This window comes from Anas platyrhynchos, chromosome 11 (assembly GCF_047663525.1).
Source record: "Anas platyrhynchos isolate ZD024472 breed Pekin duck chromosome 11, IASCAAS_PekinDuck_T2T, whole genome shotgun sequence".
Classification (NCBI taxonomy): Eukaryota; Metazoa; Chordata; class Aves; order Anseriformes; family Anatidae; genus Anas; species Anas platyrhynchos.
Genome location: NC_092597.1, coordinates 6,160,041 through 6,176,316, shown reverse-complemented (window position 1 = coordinate 6,176,316; position 16,276 = coordinate 6,160,041). Strand labels below are relative to the sequence as shown.

Here is a 16,276-nt window from a genome sequence, read left to right as displayed (position 1 = left end):
TCTATTTCTTCTAATGCAGAAGGAGCCAAAACTATATTACCTGAGATAGCAGTCAGGCACACAAGTTTTTCTGGCATTTTTTGCCTAATTTTATTTTTTATTTTTAAATGTGAGTAACTGGATTCAGCTGCATTTTAGGAAAATTGAGAGGATAAATGTGTTTTTGATATTTATGCTCAGATATTAAATAGAGGAATTGATGTAAATATTTCAGGAATGCCAAAAGTTGGAAAAGTGAACAGCAAACACAACATACCAGCTTTATTTGTAAATACAGTATATTATTTTAACTGCATCTTAGATTAGGGAAAAATCACACTTTAGCTGGCAAAAAGTTCTGGTTAACGCATAAAAAAATACTAATTTAAGTATGATTAAAGTAATGATTAAGATTTTAAGTATATTTGAAAGCTATTAACTATAAGCTCATCTTTTGCATGTGGTTTTGGAGCACTTTGAATTATTCAATTAAATTGGTTCTTGCAGGAAAAACAAGCTTCTTGTGATAAATACCATTACGAAATTAACACTCAAATGTGAATTTCAGAGTTCAGTGTGTCAAGAATTGTCAGAGTCTTATCTACAACTTAATGTTTTGTTAAAATAAGGACTCCTATTTGGTCAGTAATGATAAATCAATGAAAGACAAGATATAACAGCTTCTGTTTGCTACAAAGTGCAGTGACTTGCAGTGGAAGCTTGCAAATACTTCTGTTCTCTCAATTTCAGAAACCAGTCTGGTTGCATACTTTTATGTGAAATTTATGCATATTTGTTAGGAAATCATTTTGTGATGGTGCCTTTTTGTATAGCAAATTAATCTTCTAGCATGCTTCTGAGGTCTTAATGTTTTGTCAAAAAAGTGCAGATAAGTACAAAGGATGTGCTTCTGTCTGATACTTTTTTTTATCTTGTCTTCTTCCTGTAGCCGACTGCCTTTTCATATTAGACCAAGTATGAGATTTGACTCTATATTTAAACAAACAAATTTGTACCATTGATATCACCATGATTACATTTAATCGAAAACTTGACCTTTGTTGCCTGATTGATGTAGAAATAACTTTTAGTTGTGTCAGAGACATTTGATAATGTAACCACACATTAATATAACTTGCATTGTTTCTGTTCTGATGGAACACTCCACACCCAGGGATCTTGAACATCTGATGAATTCACTGTACATTGAGATGAATGTATCTGTCCTCACATCTTTACATTTCCCTTACTGTGTTAGTTTTAGGTTTGGATTTGAGCTTTTCAAACATAATATTCAGTCTTTTGAAACTCTTTGCATTGCTGTTGCTGGGTTCCATATCCAACATGAATCAAGTAATCAAATAAAATCTGGGAAAAGGTGTCTAGTTAAGTCCTAGAACATCACTTAAGCAGAAAAATAAATGCATAAATAAAAGGAGAAAAAAAAAAGTGAAAGAGAAGATTATGGATGCAAAGGAATTGAGGTTAAAATAGAGAAGTCCAGATAAAATAGAGAAGAAAAAGATACTGTAATAGAAACACGGCAATGTAAACAGGGTGAAAAATTTCCGGTGTAAACCGGGTGAAAATTTTCCAGTGGAAGTCATATCCAGAAAATTGGCTGCTGATTAAAAAAAATTCCAGGAACAGAATTTGATCCCATTTCTGGCATGATACATGTTTTTGATGTTAGTTGGCAGATAGACAAGAAAATGAGGAACTTTTGACAGAGTGCATTATTTTGTCTTGAACTTTGTCAATTCCAAATTGTGAGAAGATATGATTAAATGTAAAAACTGATAAAAATCCAACAGCATGGGTTTCAAAGAGTATGAGACAGAATCCTCTTTTTGTAAGCACATTCAAATAATATGAAGGAAAAATACAAGTTGTTATTGGGAAGAAAACTGAACAAATGGGAATCACCTTTCATTATGACAGATTTCCTAAAGAAAAGCAAGTGAAGGATTTGTGCTAGCTTTTATCTCTTTGTGAAATTCACAAATCATAGTGCTATTTTCTTACATGCAAATATTTGAAGGAACCTAAGATAGTTTACTCCACAAAACCTGTTTTAAAGATTTTATTGCTGTACAGGAAGCAATGGTTAATTCCTCCTGATTTCTCAGACTAGTTCAGTTTTTCAAGAGTATTGTGATTATTTTCAGTTTCATCTATGAAGACCTGGAGTATGACTCCAGAGCTTGTATTTTCACAGGCAGAAAGTAAGTGCCACAGGACTAATAGATTATATGAGATGAGCATAGGTTTTGGTAATTAAAAAAAATAAATAAAAAATTGACATGAAGAAATCTTTAGATTCCAGGTACTGTTTTCATAAATGGAGCCTCCAAAATGTGTAAACTGAAATCACTTTCAGAGTTGCACAGCACCTGTGGTTAAAACAAGTACAATTTCAAATTAAATTGGTTAAAATTGACCCTCTTCCGATATAGTCTCTCTACGCTTATGAAGGATTTCTAAACTTTTGGTTGTAAAGCAACTTCTGAACTAAACACTATGTTCGTATTTTCTTGTAGTTGTTACTTTTCAACTGGTTTGAATTTTGGCTTTTTCCACTCTGGCGCCTCTCACATTTTTCCAGTCTAATAGTCTTTTCCTGTTGCATGTTATGTCCTCCACCTGGATTCTTCCAGGCTGCTTTATCCCTTTACAGTACCATCTTCCTTTTCAGCATTCTTCTCTAGCTGCAGAGTCTTTCTGATTTCTGCATTGGTCTTGCTTCTCTCTCTTCTAACTCATCAGAAATTCTCTTCCATTTGGACCTTGATATATCGCACAACCCTGCCGATGGTCTTAGTATATACACTTCTTTGGCATGAAACATTGTCTACTATGGCTGCCTTGAAGTTTTCTATGCCTTTTTTTTTTTTTTTTTTTTTTTGTTGTTGTTGTTGTTGTCGTTGTTCTGCATTAAGCTGAATGGCAAGTGAAGCTATAGAATTTGTTGTATGGAAAAAATGTTAGGAGGCTTTTTTTTTTTAAGATAATAGGGGTGGGGATAATAGAACCAAGGATTATATATACGTTGAAATGTTTTAAAGAAAAAGGATAGTAAATGTACAAGTTTAGTTAGAAAGGAATGCAATGAATAAAAATAATTTAAGGAAGTTATTTATAGATTTATTACAGGAAGGCATTTGGAGATTATTGATACAGAAGATTTACAGTAGTTAGAGATGCTCAACTTATATATTAAAAGATAGACTTTCAAAAAAATTTGTTAAAAGTATGATACTACTTGATGAAAAAAAAGTGATTACACAAATTGCAGTTTAAATAAAATCAGATGCTCTCACAGGTCATATCAAAGCTGTCAACATCACAGCAGCAAGAGGGAAGAAGTTCAAACACTTCAACCTTTTCCTAAGTAAATATTATGAATTTCCCTCTGGAACAAAGTATTATCACAGAGATCTGCAGAATCACAGATTTGTATGGATAATCATAGAATCAATAGGGTTGGAAAAGACCTCCAAGATCATCTGGTCCAACCACCGCTCTACACCAGGCCAACCTTTCCTTAAACATCCCCAGGTATGGTGATTCCACCGCTTCCCTGGGCAATCCGTTCCAATGCCTGACTACTCTGTCTGTGAGGAAATGTCTTCTAATTTCTAACCTGAGCCTCCCCTGGTGCAACTTGACGCCATTCCCTCTAGTCCTATCACTAGTTACTTGTGAGAAGAGGCCAACCCCCAGCTCCCCACACCTCTCTTTCAGGTGGTTGTAGAGAGCAATAAGGTCTCCCTTAAACCTCCTCTTCTCCAGTCTAAACAACCCCAGTTCCCTCAGATGCTCCTTGCAGGACTTGCGTTCCCTTCACCAGCTTCTCTGGACACACTTCATGTCCTTCTTGTGCTGAGGAACCCAAAACTGAACGCAGCAGTTGAGGTGCGGCCTCACCAGAGCAGAATATAAGGGGAAAATCACCTCCCCAGTCCTGTTGAATACACCATTCCCGATACAAGCCAGGATGCCGTTGGCCTTCTTGGCCACCTGAGTGCATCAGGCAAGAATTAATCAGCACCACCAGAACTTCTGCACAGCTTTCCAGCCACTCTGCTCCAAGCCTGTAGCGTTGCATGGGGTTGTTGTGGCCAAAGTGAGTGTTTTAATTCAGTAAGGTAAAACTGCACACTATTGAAACATAATATTTTGCTCAAAGGAAGATTTTTATATTTGCTTTATTTTCCCAGGAAATAAGAATGTTACAGTATTTTCAAAATGAATTTTCCTTTTTCTGTTCACTCCGTTCATATTATCACAGATGTGTTGGCCAATAAGAGCAGCAAGTTCTGTAGACAAAACTGACATTTTTTACTTTGGTCTTGGACAAGTTCATGCAACTAAAAAAAGCTCATTAAAGTATGAGTCTTCAGGTCACTTAAAAAATCTCTGGCTGACCAATTTGGTATGCACTTGCATTAGTAACTAGCAATGTAAGAAATGACACTATAATCAAAATTTCATCACTATTGAGTGAGATTTATCTGTAATCTCATTATAGTCCTTTAAACAGCAAACAAATTAATCTAGTATTTGACAAATACAAGCTGGTGACAGCAGTAGCTTTCTTCTATACTGAATATGCATTAAAAATGAGTGTATTATATCTTAGTTTCGTATTACAAATATTTCCAGTAAAAGAATACAAATCAATGTTATATTTTAGCATCTAACTTGTGGTTTATCTATACCACTGTATCATCTCCTATATATCCAATTAAAACTGTATTTTGATCCAGTAGTCTTTAATATTAGTGGTCAAGTACTAAAGGAAGCCAGCTTAAAGACTCATTCTAGAACTACAGCTTATTTCATTCCATGCATCATATATTTTACCAGAGAACTTCTTAATGTAGCAGAAATCAGATTTAGTGTGTATTTTTACACAAAATCAAATTGTACAGGCGCCATCTCAGACTCCTCCAAAACATTAGGAAGGATAGAATTGCTGTAGGACACTGGTCAGGGAGGGACTAAGGGTGATATGTATTCTAAATTCAAATGCACAATATAGTTTGGGCCATTTTCTACTTTTTGTTTGTTTGTTTGTTTTGTTGTTGTTTGTTTGTTTTGTTTTGTGTGTGTGGTTGTTTTTTTTTTTTTTTTTCAGTGTTTATATACTGACCAGGAAAAATTCTCATAACTTTCTATTTAGATCTTTAAAGGTAGATGCTTTTTCTTTTACTGTTAATGCAGGCATAAAGTTGTTATTGTCTCATTTTAATCCCTCTACTGATTAACTTTATTTATAAGTTCATTGGGCAAAGTGAAATGAAAGACTGAAAAATTTAAAGCTGGTTCTGAGTTCGGTCTTCAAAATAAATAAAGGAACTGCACCTACTTCATGTTTAAAACAGTGTTCCTAGCTTTTTGGGTGTGAGGCTAGTCACCTCTGTCTTTTACGCTTTTGTTGAAGAGCCACAACTTGTCATACCTTATTTTGTTATTGTGAATGTCCTTACACGAATTATTCTTAGTCAAACAGTGTTCAGATCACAAAATCACAGAAGGGTTGAGGTTGGAAGAGACCTCCAGAGATCATCTGGTCCAACCCCCCTGCTCAAGCAGGGTCAACTATAGTATGTTCCACAGAATGGCATTCATGCTGGTTTTGAGTATCTCCAGAGGAGACTCTACAGCCTCTCTGGGCAGCCCATTCCAGTGCCCTGTCACCCAAACCATAAAGAAGTTTTTCCTCATATGGTGATGAAACCTGTGGTTCAATTTATACCCATTACCCCTTGTCCTATCACTGGTCACCACTGAGAAGAGTTTGGCCCTGTCCTCTTTACATTGTCCCCTCAGATATTTGTAGAGGTTGATAAGATCCCTTCTCAATCTCCTCTTCTCTAGAATCACGGTACCACAGGTCTTCAAGTGTAGGTGCAGTGGCCAGCAATACTGTGACTTTTTATTAAGCTGCGGATGTTTCAGGACAAGACAAAAGTACAGTGCTCTGCCATCTGAAAATTAAAAAAAATAATAAAAAAAAGTTTAAAAACAAAAAAATAAAGGAGCTCAGGAACATATTCACAATTTCCAGTCCGAGCCTAAGAGAATCACAGAATCAGAGAATTGTAGGGGCTGAAAGTGACCTCAAGAGATCTTCAGATCCAATCTCCCTCCCAAAGCAGGTTCCCTAGTGCAGATTGACCAGGTAGGTGTCCAGACAGGCCTCAAATATCTCCAGAGAAGGAGACTCCACAACCTCCTTGGGCAGACTGTTCCAGCGCTCCATCACCCTCACTGTGAAGAAGTTCTTTTGCATATTGGTGCAGAAATTCCTGTGATCCATTTTTTGCCTGTTGTCTCTTGTTCTGTCCTCACAAACTGCTGAGAAGAGTTTGGCCAAATCCCTCTGTCTCCAACAGTTAAGGTATTTGTAAGCATTAATAAGATCCCCTCTCAGTCTTCTTTTCTCAAGGCTGAACAGGCCCAGATCTTTCAGCCTTTCCTCATAGGGAAGATGCTCCAGGCCCCGTATCATCTTTGTGGCCCTCCGCTGAACTCTTTCCAGGAGATCCCTGTCTTTTTTGTACTGGGGAGCCCAGAAATGGACGCAGTACTCCAGGTGAGACCTGACCAGGGCCGAGTGAATGGGGAGGATCGCCTCCCTTGACCTGCTGGCCCCACTCCTTTTAATGCATGCCAGGATCCCATTGGCCTTCTTGGCCACTAGGGCATGCTGCTGGCTCATGGTCAACCTGTCGTCCACCAGGACCCCCAGGTCCTTCTCTGTAGAGCTCTTCTACACCAGGTCATCCCCCAGCCTGTACTGATACATGCAGATGTTCCTTCTCAGGTGCAGGACTCTACACTTGTTCTTGCTAAACTTCATTAAGTTTCTTCCTGCCTAGCTCTCCAGCCTGTCCAGGTCTTGCTGAATGGCAGCATGGACTTCTGGCATGTCGGCCACTCCTCCCACCTTTGTATCATCAGTGTACTTGCTGAGAGTGGATGCTCTTCCCTCATCAAGGTCATAGATGAAGATGTTGAACAAGACCGGGCCCAGCATCGACCTCTGGGGAACACCGCTAGTCACAGGTCTCCAGCCAGACTTATAACCACCAATAACCACCCTCTGAGCTTGGCCAGTCAGCCAGTTCTCAACCCTACCTTACTGTCAACTCCTCTATCCCACGCTTTCTCAGCTTTGCTAGCAGAATGTCGTGGGAGACAGTATCAAAAGCCTTGCTAAAGTCAAGGTAGATGCCATCCACAGCTCTTCCCACATCTACCCAGCTGGTGATGTGATCATAGAAGGCAACAAGGTTGGTTGAGCATGATTTCCCCTTGGTGAATCCATGCTGACTACTCCTCATAGTCTTCTTCTCTTCAAATTGCTTGGAGACGGCATCCAGAACAAGCTGTTCCAACACCTTTCCAGGGTCAGAGGTGAGACTAACTGGCCTGTAGTTTCACAGATCCTCCTTCTTGCTGTTCTTGAAGACTGGAGTGACATTGGCTATCCTCTAGTCTTCAGGCACCTCTCCTGTTCTCCAAGACTTTTCAAAGATGATAGAGAGTGGTTTGGCGATCACATCCACCAGCTCCCTCAGCACATGTGGATGCATCCCAACAGGACCCATGGATCTGTGTGCGTTGATCCCACTTAGAGGCTCCCAAACCACTCCCTCCTCAACCAGAAGGGGAGCTCTCCATTTCCCAGACTCTTTCTCCTCCCTCCAGGGTCCAGGAGTCCTTGGGGGAGGGCAGGGAGAAGGGAAGGTCTTTGAAGCAAAGATCGAAGCAAAGAGGGCATTCAGTATCTCCGCCTTCTCAGTGTCCCCCATTACCAGGACGCCCCCCTCGTTCAGCAGGGGACCTACATTATCCCTAGTCTTCCTTTTACTGTTTTCATGCTTAAACAAAACAAAACAAAACCAAAAAAAACAAAACAAAACACTTATTATTCTTTATCTCCTTTGCAAGCTTCATCTCAAGATGGGCTTTAGCCTTCCTTGTTGTGTCCCTGCAGGCCCTGACAATACTCCTATACTCCCAAGAGGACAGGCCCTTTTTCCACATTTCATAGACTTTCCTCTTCCTTTTGATCTTGTCGATGAGCTCCTTGCTCATCCATGCAGGTCTCCTGGTCCTCTTCACCGATTTCCTACTCAGGGATGCACCGATCCTGAGCTTGGAAGAAGTGCCATTTTAAATGGCAGCTGATGGCATTTTCAAAACTACATGCCCAACAACAATTGTGGCACAGCTACAAGTCAGCTGCACCCAACTGGTCATGGCCAATTCCTAGCACCAATTTATTACATATACTTAATTATCCTTATTGATATTTTATATATATATATATATATATATATATACAGTTTAGTTTGGATCCTTCCTTTTCTGACTGACTGAATATACAGAGTCATGGTGTTCCCTTAGACATGGAAAAAATGTGAACAAAATATGGAAAATAAGCGTGTAGGTTACAACATAATGTTTTGATTTCTTGTTCCAGAATTTATTTTCACCAAGCTATATCTACATAAGTCTTAATGTTAACCAGAAATGTAGAAAGAACAAAAACTGTTGTTGTTTTGTTCTGGCTTATTTATTATTTTTATTTTTTAGTTGTCTGGTTTTATGGTATTTTTTGTTTGTTTATTTGTTTTTTTGAACCCTAGTTAGGTTAGGTTTTGAAGTTTGTGCTTTCATTATCTTAACTTAGCAATATCCAGAATTTTAGTGCTAAGATTCTCAGTTGCTAATTGGCTGAACTGCCAAGCAACTCACAGGCTCTGTTTGCACTATTTTCCATTTTTCCACTCACCCAGCTGCTATACAAAGGTTATCAATAAAACAATAGAAAAAGGAATCTCAGGATGCTTTAGTTCTAAGCACAACTCTTCATCTGGACTTATCTCTGCTAATAATATGTGTGAAGTTGTTAATTTTCTGTTATGTATCCATTATGAGAAGCAGACTGCTGGGGGTAAAAAAGTACTTCTAGGTATAGGCATTCATCATGAGTACTGAAGATTAGGCCTGTGATAATAACAACAGAGTTGAACAACGTAGTAGCAAAGTACTTTGTATTTTTAATAATACACCATCTAGCTTTTTTCTGGGCTGTCTTGATGCTTTGTAATCACCAGATCAATGTTATTATTTTTATTCTCCCTTTAAAATCGCTATTTTCTCTGCTCACATACCCGGGGCAGGGCCCGGGACTGCGGCAGGGCCGATCGCGCCGGCGGAGCCCGTCGCAGGGCCTATGGCGGCGGCAGGGCTGCGGGTGGGGCCCATCGCAGGGGCCTATCATACTCTCATGCTCTTTGCCACTCCTAACTTTGTTGCCTCAGAACACATCTCTGGGTGGGATTTTTGAGTAATTGTTTAACCTTAAATAAAGCCTGAAACGCATTCAGGAGACATAACGATAGTAACATGCTGGTTTGAACATCCCAACGATATACAGAGTTTTGAAGAGGCCTCTCTAGGAAGGAGGAGGTGAAGGAGAAAGGAAGAGTGATGAAGTGGAGGAAAGTGTCCCCTTTTGTTCCGTTGTGCCCTCTTCCCCCCCATAGACTGGCTCTGTGAGGAGACAATGTAAAGACTGTAATTATTAATAGTTTCTGATAGTGATGACAGCAGTGCTGAGTAGAAATACCAGAATTGACTGGTAATTTTATCATTTTATAAACTAGTGTTACGCAGTACAGCAAAATAATAACCTTAAACCAGCCCTCAGAAATTATAAACAGCATGACAGGGAACAGTAATATGCTATGCAACACAATTCTGAGAACCAACACAACAACCCTGTGAGGAAAAAAAAAATCAACATTGTGATCAGCAGCTATTAACTGATATAATACTTATAACAATTTTATTTTAACATATTCTGGTCAGATCTGCCATTATTTCAGTGACATATAATGATAAGGCAGAGGGCAATGGGTACAAGCTGGAACTTAGGAGGTTCAACTTAAATATGAGAAGAAACTTTTTCATGGTGAGGGTGACAGAATGCTGGAACAGGCTGCCCGGAGGGCCTGTGGAGTCTCCTTCTCTGGAGACATTCAAACCTGCCTGGATGCATTCCTGTGTGACGTGATCTAGGTGTTCCTGTGCCAGCAGGGGGATTGGACTAGATGATCTTTCAAGGTCCCTTCCAATCCCTAACATTCTGTGATTCAACTCTTTGGGCCCCAAATTGAGTGCCAAAAGGAGTTGTGCTTTAACCTGGCAGGCAGCTAAGCATCAGAGCCATGTGGATGGTGGAAAGAATTGGGGGAAAAGAAGTGGTAAAAGCTCATGGGTTGCGATAAAGACAGTGAGGTGGATTGATAATTGGCTGGATGGCAGAGCTTGGAGGGTTGTGCTTAGTGGTGCGGAGTCTAATTGGAGGCCTGTAGCTAGCTGTTTCTCTGAGGGGTCAGTACTGGGTCCAGTGTTGTTCAAATTATTCATCAACAACCTGAACGATGGAACAGAGTGTACTCTCAGCACATTTGCTGACACAAAGCTCGGAGGACTAGCTGATACCCCAGAGGGCTGTGCTGGTATTCAGAGGGGCCTTGACAGGCTGGAGGGATGGGCCGAGAAGAACTCTAGAAGTTCAACAAGGGCAAATGCAGGGTCCTGCACCTAAGGAGGAATAACCCCAAGCACCACTCCAGGCTGGGGGCTGACATGCTGGAAAGCAGTTCTTCAGAAAGGGACCTGGGAGTCCTGGTGAACAGCAGGCTGATCGTGAGTCAGCAATGTGCTCTTGTGGCCAAGAAGGCTGATGGTATCCTAGGGTGCATTTGGAAGTGTTGCCAGCAGGTCAAGGGATGTGATCCTCCCCCTCTACTCAGCCCAGGTGAGGCCACGCCTGGAGTATTGTGGCCAGTTCTGGGCTCCCCAGTACAAGAGGGACATATAACCACTGGAGCAAGTCCAGAGGAGGGCTACTAAGATGACTGGAGGACTGGAGCACCTGTTGTATGAGGACAGATTGCAAGAACTGGGCCTGTTTAGCCTGAAAAAGAGAAGAATGAGGGGGAGACCTCATCAATGCGTATAAATATTTGAGGGGAAGCTGTCGAGAGGATGGAGCCAGTCTCTTTTCAGTTGTGCACAGCGAGAGTATGAGAGGCAATGGGCACAAACTGAAGCTAAGTATGTTCTGTCTGATTATGAGATTGCATTTCTTTACTGCAGGGGTGACAGAGCACTGGAACAGGTTTCCCAGAGAGGCTGTGGAGTCTCCTTCTCAAAACCCACATGGATGCCATCCTGCACAGTGTGCTCTGCGTGATCCTGCTCAGTAGGGGGTGGGACTAGATAATTCTTAGAGGTCCCTTCCAACCTTGGCCATTTTGTGATTCTGTAGTGTCTCTGGTCAGTTTGGGTCAGCTGTTCAGCTTGCATCCCCCCAGCCTCCCCACTGGCAGTGCTGTATGAGAAGCTGAAAAGTCCTTGACTTTGTGTAAGAACTGCATTGCAACAGCTAAAGTATCTGCATTATTCTAATCTTAAATCCAAAACACAGCACCAGACCAGCTACTAGGAGGACAATTATCTCAGCTGAAACCACACATTTATTTACTTATATCATGCATAAAGCAAGTGAATACAACATTTTTGAATCATTTTGAATATACATAAATTGTTCCCAAGCATAGTCTGTACCTGTTTGAAAAGTTTCCATCCTTGAATTTCAGAATATCTGACACCCCTAACTTAAACAAGTTACTATAGAAATTCAACTCGGACATTGAACTAAACAGCAAAAGACAACTATCTGGTAATAGGACAAGTTAAATGCTTTAGTATTATTGATTGTTTAAAAAAAAAAAAAAAGTGCACTGAAAAGTAGAGGTACTTAGTACTTTATACAAGGCTTTATTGTAAGTGTTGAAGTTGAGTCTAGCTAAAGTCCACATAGCAGAGCAACACAATTGAGCAGTTCTTATCTCTAATAATAAAAAAGTAAAACGTCTGCATCAGCCAAAAAATACAGAATGACACAAAAGACACTATTCTTGCCTATTAAACTTATTGAGAAAATATTGAACTGTATGTAGATATGTATGTCCATCACTATGTAGAATGTTCATCAACAGAACTGTTAAATTTCAGAATGTGGAAGTGCACATAGAGATGAGCACAATCTCCACCTTCATACATTTTTATAAGTATACATGGACATATATACAAAAGATTTGTATGCATCCATTTGCATGTTATGTCTCTTATGTAATCCAGAATCTAGCTTTTCTCTTTAATGTAACTTAACATCACTCAGCTCAATAGTTCTTTGAGCTTTCAAATGTAGAATAGGGTAATTGTAGTTTGTAAATAAAATATAGTGATCTATAACAGCCTTTTCTTACATGATTTACTTAGCCTACTATATAAGGCATAGACAGAACTCCATATAAAATTGTTGTAAGATGTTAGCCAAGAACAGTCCTGGCTGAAATTTTTGTATGTGGTTTTGTTTTCTTAAATTAAATAAATAAATAAATAAATAAATAACTTCCATACTTTTGAAATTATGGAGGAGAGCGGTAGTATGACTATTGCAGACTTGAAAAGGGGGAAAATTATCATAAGGCATCACTGCATTTCTCCCAGTGATTTTTGCCAGATGCTGGTAAAAGTGTCAAAAAAAAAAAAACGGGAAAGTGCAACTTCAGTGTGGCCTAATGTGTTCAGTATTACAGGTTCAAATTCAAAGGCACATGAAGGACCTGTAATCCATAAAAGTTGCTAACCTGGTTTTTGTTTTCAGAACCCTTTTAACACTTTTGTATTTCAGAATAATCCTGGATTTATTTTATTTCATTTATTTGGACTATACTGTCAAACCCCAAATAGCTTATTTCCTCACAGAAATCTTTATTTAGCTCTGTGCTCATATGATGATGATATCACTGTTGTTTCAAAGCAGATAAACAATAATAGAAACGGTATTTCATATTTGGATGGTGTGTAAAACTAATCAGCACAAGATTTCCAAATTCTGAAATGTAAGAAATACATTGTTCAAAATTTCTCCTCTTATTCCTGGTCCACATCTAGTGTTTCAGCAGATGCTTTATTTTGAGTCACAGTTAGATCCAGTAAGTATCTTATTTTGCTTCAGTAATCTATTTTAGATTCACCTTATGCATTGTACTGTACTAAAAAAAAAAAAAAAAAAAAAAATTCAAATTGTAATGAATACAGAAAACTTTCCAGTACATCTGGGGATTTTTTTTTCTCAAATTCTAGTAAATATTTGCAGAAGATTTTTTTTTCTATTCTTGAAAAAATTCAACTTCTGTCACACTTGAGATACCTGTCACTAATGCCCTAAAGACCAGATGCCTGCACTGTTTTCATATGATAGATGTTAGTTTCATCACCTGCTTGTACTCCTAGAAGATGCTCAGATAGCCTAGTGAAGATGGTGAAGTAGGAACGTGAACCCAGGAGGTACTTTCTGTAGTATATAGTGAATAGCTGCTACGTGCATTCTATTCTTCTACACTGCCCTTATGTAAGGATACGTTTGGGATTTTCTTTTTCCTTTCTTTTTCCTTAAGTTCCAGGATTAAATATAAAAAGAAAGTAGATCTGACATAAGGAAAGCATTCTTGTTCAGTTTTGTGTACTGATAAAGCTCTATTGCTAAATTTTCTGTTTCTTTTAGAAATCGAGTACTGGCAGGTTTAACCTCACCACACTGAAGAGGTTAATGCTGACAACATTATCTTTTATGTCAACATAAAGACTTATCTGTTTTTGTGTTTCAGTGTAACTCAGGCAACAGTTTTAATTTGTATTTTCAAGAAAGCACAGCATTTTGATATCAATGAGAGTGATCTTTCAGACAGGTGTGTTCTAGATCATGTTATCAGATTAAGACCATATTAAGGCCATCTTTATCCCACAGGAAAGAATTAGTTATTTAATTAGCACATACCTCTGGAAAGGTTCAAGGAGTTCCTTTCATTATTGAGCATTGCTATCTATGTTAAGGTATGAGTATTATATGAATTACACTACTGCTAATAGTCTATATTAAGGAGGAGGAAAAATCATGATTGTAAACCTGTACTTTCCTTTGTATAACAATGATGTAATGATTTAGTAAAAAAAAAAAATAATAAAAAAAAAAATAGCAACACTAAAATGCCAGTAGAATGTCTAATCTAACAGGAATAACAAGCACATCTAACTCATGTACTGGGACAGCAAGGCGTGATACAAAAAAAGAATAGACTGATGGAAAGACAGGGCAAAGAGAACCACTTTTTCCAAACTCTGCTTGTGATAATTGTGTATAACAGCCATATTTGCAAACCAATATCTCCAATGTTCCATACTTTAGAAGGGCATAACTTCCTTTTAAGTTAGCCTGGTTTTTGTGAAGGGTCTTGAATGGTCAGTTCACAGATACTATAAGACAGTGTTCTTGAAATCTTCTTCTCTTTTTAACTGTGCCTCTTAACATGTCATTCACTGTTTGTGGTGAAATTCACCACATTCTCTAGGATGCTAACCTCCCTGCCTTGGGATGGATGCTCATCCCTCCCACCCCCACAAAGGTGGTATTGCAGTTTGAACCTTAACAGCGTAGATGCATTTTTCCTAAAGCTATGAATGAATAATGTGATGAACATAGTCTACTTTATGGAAAAGCAAGATTTATAATTTTTGGATCAGTGGTCAGATATATTACTGTACGTTTTCTATTTTATAGACCATCTTATAAATAGATGCTTTATTTATAGAACTAATAGGTGAAAATATAATGATACAAAATGAAGAAATTTCTTTATTTCGTCCAGCTGTCTGTGTGTGATATTTGAAGTTGTGTATCAGGTTTTATAACAGAATATGAGGGGGAGCTGTCTCTTATAAAAGATACAGTTTTAGGGCTCTGTGTTTTTAGGAGTCGAGCAGTAAGTCTTGCAACAAAACAAAAACCTTTAAGACCTTGTTTATTGAATTCTGTTGGCTAAAACTGCCAAAAAATAAATTAATAGCTGTTACCACTACAGTGCTTTTTTTGTTCACAAGAAAAATATCTTGACATATTTTTTCATTTTGTGATTGGTGCACATTTCAAGGGTATAAATTAATCTTCAAAGGATCCTAGGGAATATCTTTCCTGGACACTTCACTTATACATCAAGTTGGCCATGTTAGCAATCTAATCACAAACCTGTAATTCAGTGGACAACAATTTCTTATTGTGACCAGTGTAGCAGCTTTTACTATCATTTAGGTCAGCCTAAGATTGCTGATGCACCATATGTTTCAGGCCACAGATGATGGATGGTATCCTCTGGTGCCCAGCCCTAAGTGATTGGAAAGATTGAAGACACACAGTTCACTTAAGCTTGCTTACTATTACATCAAGTAATCAGCGTGATAGGCAAACCTGTGCTCTTTATGTCACACTGCCCAACTTTCTGCAGGGACATTGTGTCAAAAAATCTAACATTTCCAGATGACAGGCCAGTTACTAGAACAGCTATTTAACAACTGGATTCATCCAAAAAGCTCAATAAAATGAAGAAATCAATACACAGTTTTAAAACACCTTTATTTATATGAAGCAGACATGCTGTTTTGTATTTAAAGGGTTTTCATTCTGAGGTTGACCTTATGCAACAGAGATGTAACTGTGCAATCCTTCTCATAATTCAGCCTTTGGGATGTAAAAACAGTGTTCCCAATATTAATCACTGAGAATTGCTACTTTGAAATAATTATAAATGCTTTAGAAGTCTGTTTTAAATTTCATAGGTAGAAACACACAACATCAATTGGAAGTTAAAGACAGAAATCTTTTTCCTAATGCCTGTCTCTACCGATAGCAATCAATGTTATTTTCATTCTCCCCAACTCCCTTGGACCAGTATCTAACCCAGGCAATTGAGAACATCTGCCTTTTTATCAGGATGCACTGTGGCAAGAAAAGTCTTCTATGCTATAGGAGCAAAATCCTAGATGAGAATAAAAATGACATTTTGCATAAAATCCTGCAAGACTTATCATAGAATCATAGAATCATAGAATATCCTGAGTTGGAAGGGACCCTTAAGGATCATCAAGTCCAACTCTTGACACCGCACAGGTCTACCCAAGTTCAGACCATGTGACTAAGTGCACAGTCCAATCTCTTCTTAAATTCAGACAGGCTCGGTGCAGTGACCACTTCCCTGGGGAGCCTGTTCCAGTGTGCAACTACTCTCTCTGTGAAGAACCCCTTCCTGATGTCCAGCCTAAACTTCCCCTGCCTCAGCTTAACTCCATTCCCGCGGGTCCTGCC

At 38.7% G+C, this 16,276-nt stretch overlaps 1 protein-coding gene across 4 annotated transcripts in view; it reads left to right on the top strand.

The window, feature by feature from the left end:
- Positions 1-16,276, top strand: part of WDR72 (WD repeat domain 72) — a 124,980-nt gene that overhangs the window by 72,932 nt on the left and 35,772 nt on the right. The window lies entirely within an intron of this gene.